Raw genomic sequence first — 12,222 nt, 5'->3', positions numbered from 1 at the left:
AAAAAAAAAAAAAAAAGGGCATATATGTGGCAATAAGCATATGAAAATATGCTCAACAACATACATCATTAAAACAACAAAGAGGTACCACTGCACACCTATTAGAATAGCTGAAACCCCAAACATTGATATCAAATGATAATGAGTATGTAGAGAAGCCAACTCTCATTCATTGCTGGTGGGAATACAAAATGGTATAGCCACTTTGGCAGACAGTCTGGCAGTTTTATAAAACTACAGTCTCATCATACAATCTGGCAATTATACTTCTTGATATTTAATCGAGTTAAACTTATGTTCACACAAAAACCTGCACATAAACGTTTATAGCAGGTTTATTCATAATTACCAAAACTTGGAAGTAATCAAGATATTCTTTAACAGGTAAATGGAAAAACAAACTGTGATATCATGCATACAATGGGATATTATTCAGCAATAAAGAGAAAATGGTTATCAAGCCATGAGAAGACATGGAAGAGCTTTGACTGGATATTGCTAAATGGAAGAAGCCAGTTTGAAAACGCTACGTTCTATATGGTTCTGTTTATATGACATTCAGAAAAAGGCAAAACTATAGAGACAGTAAAAAGATTAACGGTTTCTATGGGTTTGGAGGGAGGGAGGCATAGAGCATGGGGCATATTTAGGACAGTGAAATTCTTCTGCATGATACCATAATAGATCCATGTTATATGTTTGTCAAGACCCATAGAACTGTACAACTGAAAGAATGAACCCTAATGTAAATGATGGTCTTCAGTTAATAATGGGTAAATATTGGTTCATGAATTATAACAAATGTGCCACACCAATGAAATATGTTAATAATAGGAGAAAGCTGAAAGATGTGTTGGAGAGAAAAAGTATATGGGAATGCTCTGTACTTTTAAGTTTTTATTCTTAAATTGATAAAGTTGCATGCAATATATCATGTACAACATGACTTGAAATATACACTGTGGAAGAACTAAATCAAGGTAATTTAACATGTATTACCTCATGTAATACTTTTGTGGTGAGAACACAAAATCTCTTAGCATTTTCAAGAATACAATTTATTGCTATTAACTATAATCAGCATGTTATGCAATAGATCTCCTAAAATTACTGCTATCTAACAGAAATTTTGTATTCTTTGTTCAACACCTTCCCACCCCAGAACCTGGTAACCACTATTGTATTCTCTCTTTCTGTAAGTTCAACTTTTTTTAGATTCTATGTGTAAGTGAGATCATATAGTATTTGGCTTTCTTACTCAGTTTATTTCACTTAGCATAATGTCCTCCATCCTCCAGGTTCATCTCCGTTGTCAAAAATGACAGGATTTCTTTTTTATGGCTGAATAGTATTCCATTGTGTATATATACACCACATTTTCTTTATCCATTCATCCATTGATGGACGCTTAGGTTAATTCCATATTTTGGCTATTGTGAATAACACTGCAATAAATATGGGAGTGCAGATATCTCTTGAACATACTGAGTTCATTTCATTTGGATATATATCCAGTAGTGGAATTTTTTGATCATATGGTAGTTCTCTTTTTAATCTTTTGAGGAACCACCATACTATTTTCCATAATGACTATAATAATTTACATTCCCACCAACAGTATGCAGTTCCTTGCCAACGCTGTCTTTCTAAAAAATATTGTAAATTGAAAATTTATTGCTGCATATATTTATGAGGTACAACATGGTATAATTTATAAATATAATGTGAAATGAGTAAATCAAGCTAATTAGCATCTCTTATCACGAATACCACTTTTTGTGGTGAGAACATTAAACTGACTCTCCTAGAAATTTTGAAATGTACAGTACCATGCATAGTGAATATTAACTTTATTTACTATACTTTATTAAATATATTCACCATGCTGTGAAATAGATCTCAAATACCTTATTTCTCTTGCGTGATATTTTGTAGCCTTTGACTATCATCCCTCCAGCATCCCCACCCCTGAGCCTCGGTAACCATCATTCTACTTTGTATCTATGAGTTCAATTGTTTTTGATTCTACACACAAGTGAAATCATATGGTGTTTGTCTTTCTGTACCTGGCTTATTTCACTTAGCATAATTTTCTCTAATCCCATCCATGTTGTTGCAAATTACAATTTCCTTCTTTTTAAAGACTGAATAGTATTCCATTGTATACATATACTACATTTTCTTCATCCATTCATCTGTTGATGGACACTTAGGTTGATTCCATAACTTGGCTATTGTAAATAGCCAATGAACATGGGAATGCAGACATCTTCCACAAATGAATTTCAAATATTTTGTGTAAATACCCAGACATGGGATTGCTGGATCATATGGTGTATTAGTCTGGTCTTACATTGCTATAAAGAACTATCCATGACTGTGCAATTTATAAAGAAAAGAGGTTTAATTGACTTACGGTTTCACAGGCTGTACATGAGGCATGACTGGGGAGACCTCCAGAAACTCCCAATCATCGCAGAAGGATGAAGGGGAAGCAAGCACGTTTTCACATGGAAGCAGGAGAGAGAGCTAAGGGGGAAGTGCTACACACTTTTAAACAACCAAATCTCGTGAGAACTCACTATCACAAGAAGGACAAGGGGGAAATCTGCTGCCATGATCCAATCACCTCCCACCAGGTCCCTCCCCCAACGATGGGGATTACAATTCAACATGAGATTTTGGTTGAGACGCAGGGCCAAACCATATCATGTGGTACTTCTTCTACTTTTAGTTTTTTCAGTGACTTCCATACAGTTTTCAATAATGACTGTACTAATTTATATTCCCACTAACCATGTATAAGTACTCTCTTTTCTTCACTTCCTTGCCAACAACACCTTATCTTTTGTCATTTTGAACACAGCCATCTTGACAGGTGATATCTTACTATGGTTTTGATGTGCATTTTGCTGATAATTAGTGATACTGATAATTTTTCATATACCTTTTGGCCATTTTATGTCTTTGGAGAAATGTCTTCGCCCATTTTTAAATCAGATTATTTGTTTTCTTGCTATTGAATTGTGTTCCTTGTATATTTTGAATATTAACCTCTAATCGGATGCATGGATTGAACATATTTTCTCTTATAGCTTGTCTCTTCACTCTCTTGTTTGCTTCTTTTGCTGTGCAGATACTTTATAGTTTGATATAATCCCATTTGTCTATTTTTGCTCTTATTGCCTGTGCTTTTTTGAGTCCTATCCAAAAAATCATTGCCAAGATCAATGTTATGAAGCTTTTCCTCCCGTGTTTTTTTCTGGTAGTTTTAGACTTTGAGATCTTCAAGTCTTTAATCCATTTTGAATTTATTTTTGTATGTGGTGTGAGATAGAGTCTAATTTCATTCTGCATATAGATACCCAGTTTTTTCACAACTATTTATTCAAGTGGGTATCCTTTCCCTATTGTGTGTTCTTCACACCTTTGTTGCAAATGAGTTGGCTGTAAATGTGTGAATTTATATCTAGGTTCTCTGTTCTGTTCCATCGGTTTATGTGTCTGTTTTTATACTAGTACCATGCTGATTTGGTTACTATAGCTTTGTAGTACATTTTGAAGTCAGGTAGTGTGATGTCTCCAGATTTGTTCTTTTTGCTCAAGATGCCTTGGCTATCAAGGGTCTTTTGTAATTCCACATGAAAATTAGAATTAATTGTCTTTTCTATTTCTGTGAAAAAATCATTGTAATTTTTTTTGAGGCAGAGTCTTGCTCTATTGGCCAGGCTGGAGTGCAGTGGTACAGTCATGGCTTACTGCAGCCTAAACACCCTGGGCTCAAGCAATCCTCCCAGCTTAGCCTTACAAATAGCTGAGTCCATAGGTGTGGGCCACCATGTCTGGCTAGTTGTTAATTATTTTTTTTTGTAGAGATGGGGTCTCCTTATGTTGCCCAGGCTTGTCTCAAACTCCTGGGTTCAAGGAATCCTCCTATCTTGGCCTCCCAAAGTGCTGGGATTACAGACATAAGCCACCACACCCTGCCCATCATTCTAATTTAATACACGTTGCATTTAATCTGTGGATTACTTTTGATATTATGAACATTTTAACAATATTAATTTTTCTAACTTATGAACACAAGATTTTTTTTTTGTTTATGTCCATCTTATTTGTTGTGTCCTCTTCAATTTCCTTCACCAACATTTTTAGTTTTCAGTATGTAGATATTTCACATCCTTGGTTAAATGTATTCCTAATTATTTTTTGTAGCTTTTGTAAATGTGACTGTTTTCTTTTTCTGTTTTCTTTTTCTTTCACTGTTAGTGTATAGAAATGCTATTGATATTTGTATGTTGATTTTGTATCCAGCACCTTTATTTTGTTATTCTAACAGTTTTTGGTAGATTCCTTAGGATTTCCTACATATAAGATCATGTTACCTGCAAACAGGGACAGCTTAAATTCTCTCTTTCCAATTTGGATGGCTTTTAATTCTTTCTCTTGCTTGGTTGCTCTGAATTGGACTTACTGTACTATGTTGAACAGAAGTGATGAGAGTAGGCATCTTTGTCTTGTTTCTGATCTTAGAGAGGAAAAGCTTTCACCTTTTCCTTACTGAATATTATGTTAGCTGTGGGTTTGTCACTTATGACTTTTATTATGTTGAGGTACAGTCCTGTATTTCATTTGTTAGAAGGTTTTTTTTTTTTTTTTTTAATGAAAGGAGAGTGAAATTTGTCACATGCTTTTTCTGCATGTATTGAGATGATCAGATTGTTCTTGTTCTTCTTTCTTTTTTTGTGATATATCACATTTGTAGATTTGTTTATGGTGAACCGTCCTTGCTTCTCTGGGATAAATTCCACTTCATCATGATGAATAATCTTTGTAATGTGCTGTTGAACTTGGTTTGCTTGTATTTTGTTGAGAACTCTTACCTTTACGTGTATTAGGGATATTGGCCATTAGTATTTTTTGTAGAATCCTTGTCTGGCGTTGTTGTCAGGGTAATTCTGGCTTTCTAAAATGAACTTGGAATTATTCCCTTCTCTTTAATTTTTTGGAAGAGTTTGAAAGGATTAATATTAGTTCTCCTTTAAATATTTGGTAGAATTCAGTAGTGAAGCCATCAGTTCCTGGACTTTGCTTTGATGAGAGGTCTTTTATTATCAATTCAATCTCCTGTTATTGGTTTGTTTAGATATTGCATTTCTTCATGACTAAATCTCTGTAGGTTGTATGTGCCTAGGAATTTATCTATTTCTTTCTAGGTTGTCCAATTTTTCATTATATTATTGCTCATAATAGTCTGTTATGACCCTTTGTATTTCTGTGGTATAATAAATTGTATATTGTCTCCTTTTTATTTTTGATTTTTCAATTTGAATCTTCTTTTTTTTGGTGTGTTTACGTAGCTAAAGGTTTGTTGATTTTATCTTTTTAAAAAAAAACTCAGTTGTTTCTTTTCTATTGTTTTTCCAGTTCCTATTTTATTTATTTCTGCTCTGATCTTGATAACTTCTTTCATTTTACTAACTTTGGACTTAGTTTATTCTATGGCATTTTATTTTGTCTCTCTGGTAATATGTTTCCCTGATTGTTCTTGATCCTTGCGGCTATACATTGGTGTTTGCACGTCTGAAGAAGTGGATACTTATTTCTGTTTTGCACACTGGTTTTGTCTGGAAAGGCTTTTTACCACTCAACCTATGAAGAAGTTCTGGGAGTTTTATCTGGCATGGTTCATATAGGTGAACTTGCAGCTGGAGTTCTCAAGCTGGCTGGCGTGGTAGGTAGGCCTAGAGTCTGGATCCACTGGGGTTCACTTATAATTGGGTCTGCTAGGGTGGTCCTGGAGCCTGTATCCTTGGGGTATGGCCTGAAGCCTGGGTTCAGGGACTGGCTTGGTGCTAGTGTGGGCTTTGAGCCTGAGTCTCCAGGGGCTAGTCAGGCACTGGGATGGGCTTGGAGCCTATGTCTTCTCGAACAGGCGTGGAACCTAAGTCCATGGAGGAGAGCCTGGGTCCTGGGACTACAGGAGCTGGCCTGGAGCCTAGATCTGCAGGGACTTTCCTGGAGCCTCAGTTCACAAAGGCTGGCCTGGCATCAGGTTCTACTGGAATGTACCTGAACCTTGGTCTGCTGGAGCTAGCCTGGACCCTGAGTTCACTGGAGGCCGGTGTCAGCCTGGTGCTAGGGCAGCTGTGGAGTCTTGGGTCTGCAAGCGTTAATCTGGAGCTTGGGATCACAGGTGCTGGCCTAGTGCTTATAGCCACGGGGCCTGGTCTGGAGCCTGGGTTTGTAGAGAACACCTAGAACCTGGGTCCATGTGAGTCAGTCTGATAGCTGGGTGTTTGGTGCTGTCCTGGAGGCTAGGTTTGCAAGAACTGTCTTAGGTTCTTGGGGCCTCAGGCCAGCCTAGAGGGTGGGCCCACAGAGACTGGCTTTATATTGGACAGTCCTGGAGCCTGTGTCCATGGGTGCCAGCCTGGTGATTAAGGCCTGGTATGCCAACCTGGCATTAGAGCAGGCCTATATTCTGGGGCTGTGTGGGCTGACATGGCTCTGGGCTAGTCTAGAATATGGAACAGGCTTGGGGCCTATATATTCAAGGGCTGGCCTGGAGGATGGGTCTATTGGTGCTGGCCTGATGACTACAGCTGTGGGTGCTGCCGTGTGCTAGGGACATTAGGTCAGCTGGGTGCTGGGTGAAGTTCAAAGCCTAGAGTCCTGGGGATAGCTTGGCCCTGGATGTGCCTGGAGACTGAGTCTGAGGAAGGCTTGCCTGGCACTGGTGTGGGCCCAAAGCCTAATTCTGGCTTGGCACTCAGGATGGTCCAGAGCCTGGGGCCACTGCATTTGGCCTGGCAGTAGTGAAAACCAGAGATTCAGTCTACCATACAGGCCTGGAATCTGGGGTTGTAGTGTCCAGCCTGGTGCTGGGAAAAGCCTAGACATTTAGTCCATGGGTACTGGCCTGGGGTCTGGGGCTGTGGGATTTGCCTGTTGCCAGGCTTTACTGTGGCAGATCCAGTGATGTCATCCAAAGTCAAGTCTGATGCTCACTTTTCTTTCACCCAAGCAAAGGAGATCTCTTTTCACACACTGATGCCTATGGTTAGGAGAGGGGTGACTCAGGTAATGTATACCCTCTTCAGTGTGTATTTTCTTATTTGTGTGCTACCTCTAGGTGTTGTGGTAACTCACCTGGTTTCCTTAGCAATTGTGAAGGTATTTTTGAGCGTGGGTAGTTAGGTGAATTGATGTTCTGTTAGGAGCATGATCGCTGAAGAGTTCTATTTTGCCATCTTACTTCACCCCTCCTTTGACTCTCTGTACTTTTGCTCAATTTTTCTCTAAACCTAAAACTGCTCTAAAAATAAGTCTATTAAAACAAGAAAAAGGCTCTTTGCCTGGGCAAGTTCTGTGGCATGTCAAATAAAGATGAATCATGTGAATGAGGGTTTCCAAGGAATTGTTAAATAATGATGGGTCAAATACAATTTTCTGAGAATAGGACTTGGTTTGAGACCTCCAAGCTAGTCTGCCCCCTCTAGTGGCTGCTAGGCTACAGTAGTTCTCACAACTACTGGAGTTGTCAGTGTGTTGGTTCTCAAGGCTACTGCAGAGCTAAGAAGAGGGGGATTGGGATAGGAAAAGTTAAAATGCCATAAAGCTGACTGTTGTTATAGAGGTTCAGCCATTTTTCTTGAACAAATGCTCATTGTATTGTTGCAAGCCTTTAATTAGTTCTACGGTTCACAAAATGTTGATTTTGATCATTTTTGCCAGGTCACTCATTGTTTTTGTTGAGGAGCAGATTTTTGGTTTTTCTTGCTTCATCGTTCCTGAAGCATTTTTCTATTAGCCCCACTGCAACTTGCCCCAAAGATTCATATCTCCATGTCTTCTGTATTCATTCATTTGTTTAACAGATATAACTGGATTTCCACAGATAATAGGCTATTTTTTTTTCCTATGAAGTTTTAAACAGCTTTAGAAACTACAGTGTTTATCCACTCATATGCATATAGGCATATATACAGTCCCACCTTCCACAATACAGATTAAATACTATCTATCACATGTACAATTTCATTTGAAAGTAGAATTTATTGCTAGTGTTAATATGAAGGGAGTAGATGGTCCCCCTACAGTGAGCTTTTCCCAATAAAATATTTTTTAAATCACTTTCTCATCTTTGTGGATTTGGTGCTTTTATCCTCAGCAAACAGAAAACTAACCTTGAGCCTATTGTTTTTACCTGGTCCTGGAAGGGTCAGTGGAAATATATCAGAAAGCCAGGTGGGAGGGTGTTGGAATCAAAGAGGCAGGGGCAAACAGATTTCCGCACACCAGCAATGTATAAAATACTTGAATAATGTCTGTTAGGTGGAAGACGCAATCTCCAGAGTGGGTGTGGGGATGGCCTACTGAGTATAAAGAGACTAAGTAAGTGCTTTTCATTGAGATGACAAAAGGTCAGCTGATATCTGCCAAGACTATTTTCCAGCAGTACCTACACACTGTACCTTACTGGAGTCATGCCATGTTTTGCTGTTGCTTCTGGATCCTCAGCTGGTAAGTCTGATGGAACTTCACAGTGCTCAGGCTTGAGGGTAGGTGAGATGGCAGATAGGCATTAGATTGAGCCTGCTTTCTCATTTATCCCTTTTATATTCAGATATTGATCAACTCAACTGAAGATACTATTGTCTTTGAATCTGAGGCAACCATTAGATGGCATGGGACTACCAAGCATCTCTAGATGTCTAGGATGACCTGTTATAGAGAATCCTTTATGGAAAAACTTGTTGAGGTTCCTACATTTGGATCATAGAGTGTGTAACCAAATATTGCAGGTGAGAGCTTTGTCTTGGCCTCTGTCCCTCTGGCTACTGACAGCTTCAGTAACATATGACTCTCTGCTTTTTGTTTTTAGAAATAGATATTGTGTAGTCAAAAACTTAGGGGCTGAGACCATGGGGAAAGTAGACTTGCATTGAACAATTCATTTGCTGTCTCTTGTTTCTATACCAGTAGGCCTAAATAAGTATTGGCATAATTGATTTTTTTGGTTATAGCATATTTTATTGTATGTTACTAAAAGGATATATACTTTATATCAGGCTGAGTATAGCTGGGAATGACATGTGACCAGGAGGAGAGACAAAACCATCAGGGCTGTTACTATGTGTTCATTGTGCCCTAGGCCTGTCTTATCTATTTCTTAGTAGCAGGAGGACTTGTCAAGACAGCATTATAATAAATGGGGAATTATTTTACTTAGAAGATGCTTCTCCCAGCCTGGGCCATATATTAGACTTAGGGGGAGTGTGACCCCATCTCTACAGAATAATTTTTTAAAGTTATCTGGGTGTGGTATTGCGTGCCTGTAGTCACAGATACTCAGGAAGCTGAGGATGGGGAGACTGCTTGAGCCCAGAAGTTCAAGGTTGAAGTGAGCTATGATCACACCACTGCACTACAGCCTGAGCGACAGAGCAAGACCCTATCACAAAAAAAGAAGAAGAAAAGGAGAGAGGAGGAGGCTCTGACTTTGAGAAGAGTTCAGTGTAACAAGGTAGAAGAAATGTTTTTTTTTTTTATTTCTTCATCTCACCCTTCCACTTGATACACACACATATGTTGTGTCTGTCAACAGCTGGGAAGTGCTGAGAACAAGCACTATGCTTCCTATGGAGGTTCTCTAGACCTGTACATTTAACGTCAGCTCACAAATTTTCCTATCCCACGGGAATGTAGAACCCTTGCATCATATGTCGCATTTCCCTGCCTTTCTCCATTCACCAGGGGTCTTACATTCTCCAATAAGACAAGAATTTTTTTTCCCTTTCTAGAGTATATACACTGCTGTCTTCTCATCTTTTACATCCCCACATAAACCAGGAGTGAATGAGTTATTAGGAAGGCTCTCCATGTATGAATTCCCTACTTCTTACTATTTTCATATCTCCCAGTGGTCCAAAACCAAAAATTATACCCTCTCTTATCCTTATAAGAATGAATAATAGGTAGCATGTATTAAATGCTTATTAATCAGGTAAGGTTTTAAATAATTTACAAGTATTATATTGTTTATTCCCTGCAGCCACTTTAAAGGTGACTCTTATTATTACCTCTGTTTTGCAGATGTAGAACTGAAGCCCAGAGGGCACATAGCTGGCACAAGGTAATCTAGCTGGTAAGGGATGGAACCAGAATTCGAGTCCCATGGGTCTGACTTCAAAGTCCCTGCTCTTAGCCATGATACTATTATGCCTCCCATAGCTGGACACAGAGTTGTTTTACAATTGAGATCTGTTGTAAAATTGTTCCCTAAAGTGCTCACTGTCTCTGACTCTGTGGAGTGACTGCATACAACGATGAGATATGATCTGTGTTAGTTATCTACTGCTGCCTGACAAATTACCCTGAGACCTAGTGGCTTAAAACAATGTTTCTACAGATCAAGAATCTGGGCACAGCTTAGCAGGGTGCCTCTGACTTTGGGTCCCTCTCTAGGATGAATGAAAAAAAAATTAGTTTCAAAATAATAAAAGTAATGCATATGCCTAGTTAAACATCTGAATAACACTAAAAATATAAAATCCTACTGCCCAGAGGCAGTCTCTATTACCAATTTATTGCATATATTTCCAGAACTCTTGCATAAACTTACAGATATGTAGCTGAACTGTTTTTTTAAAATCTCTGTAATTACTAGTTTATAAGTATCATCTAGGGCTCAGATGTTCATTATTCTTCCTGAAATTACATAAACAAATGTAAATGGAAAGAATTCAAGTTAAAATTATATAACAAAATAGCGCTCCATCACAAAAGCATGTGAAACTATAAGAATGCTATTTTAAAATACTGGCACTTTAAGAAAATGATACTATCAGAATAAACAAAATTTCCAAATTGTTCCCTAAACTGCTAAGCAGATAAACATGACTAATGAATGTGTTTGGGTTTCGTAAAGAAAAATTAATTTAAATAAATCAAATAATTTATACTGAGTTGCAAAGGTTGTATCTTCTTTCCTCCTATCTATCTGATTTATGAAGGGGCAAACCCTAATATAGGAAAATGTAACCTATTTTAAATGTGGCATCTTCATTTTAAAAGTTGGTCCAATTAATTAAAAATACTTTTAATGGAGTTTGAGTTTCCTGAGCAGTTCATATTTAGATAAATGGGAAAATACATCTACAGCCAGCATTTTCATAGCCTTTACAAATTTCAACCAAAAATTTAATATGGTATTCTTGTATTTTAAGCTCACACTTTTTGGGTATATAGTCTCAAGTCTTCTTTAATGTTGGAACTGCAAAATATAATTGCCGTTACATGGTAATGGGAGTTAAAGAACATAGAGTCCCCATGTAAAGGTTAGAATGCACTTTTCTATTTAGTGCTTCAAAGGACAGACTTTCAAAATGTTTGATCTTAATAATTCCATGTTGTGAGTAGATTGATTACTCTTCAGTTTGTAAATATAAGTGGGCTATATGAAATTTTATCAACTAATTAAGATTTTTGAGCTTCAGTCATAGATGAAAACGGTCTCAATTTAACTTCATTTACCCCCATCATGATATGCAGGGTTTGTAGACAAAAGTTTTTTTTTTTTTTTTTAATCAGCTATCTATATGAGAGGATCAACACTGTAATAATTTATGTGATCAAAAATGGGCAAAAGCAAAAGACTAGCTTCCCTTCACAAAGAAAAATTTCAGATCTATGATAAGGACTACAATACTAGTTTTAAAAATTGTATTAGAAGTGTTTAGAATGTCAACAAAACTGCTACAACATTTTTTTTTGTAATTAGAGTGGTATTCAGTTAACAGAAAAACTTTCACATAAGCTGTACCAGAGACAACTGAAGATGAAAATACTACCATCCCTATATATAACTAATTTGTACTGTGCACCATCAAGAAACCGCGTTAAATCCCTATGCCAATTTACAATCCCTATGCCAATTTACCACCCTCATACCATACCAGGCAGTTTGTGGCCATCTAAAGACACATTTGATAGTGTGATAACTACACGCACAAAAAGACACCATAAGGTTTAAAAACAAATCTTGTATAGCTCACATTTTAATTTTTTCCTTTAAAAGGAGTGAGTTGTGTACAGAGGACTTAAATGCTTTATAGGCAATAAAAATACTGATAGAACCAACTTATTCATCATTATTACTTTTTTTATTTTCATCTTCCTCATTTTTCTCCTCTTCCTTCTTTCTCTTCTTTTTCTCTG

This window comes from Cebus imitator, unplaced genomic scaffold (assembly GCF_001604975.1).
Source record: "Cebus imitator isolate Cc_AM_T3 unplaced genomic scaffold, Cebus_imitator-1.0 Scaffold520, whole genome shotgun sequence".
In the NCBI taxonomy this organism is placed as follows: Eukaryota; Metazoa; Chordata; class Mammalia; order Primates; family Cebidae; genus Cebus; species Cebus imitator.
Note: the sequence above shows the minus strand (reverse complement) of the source record.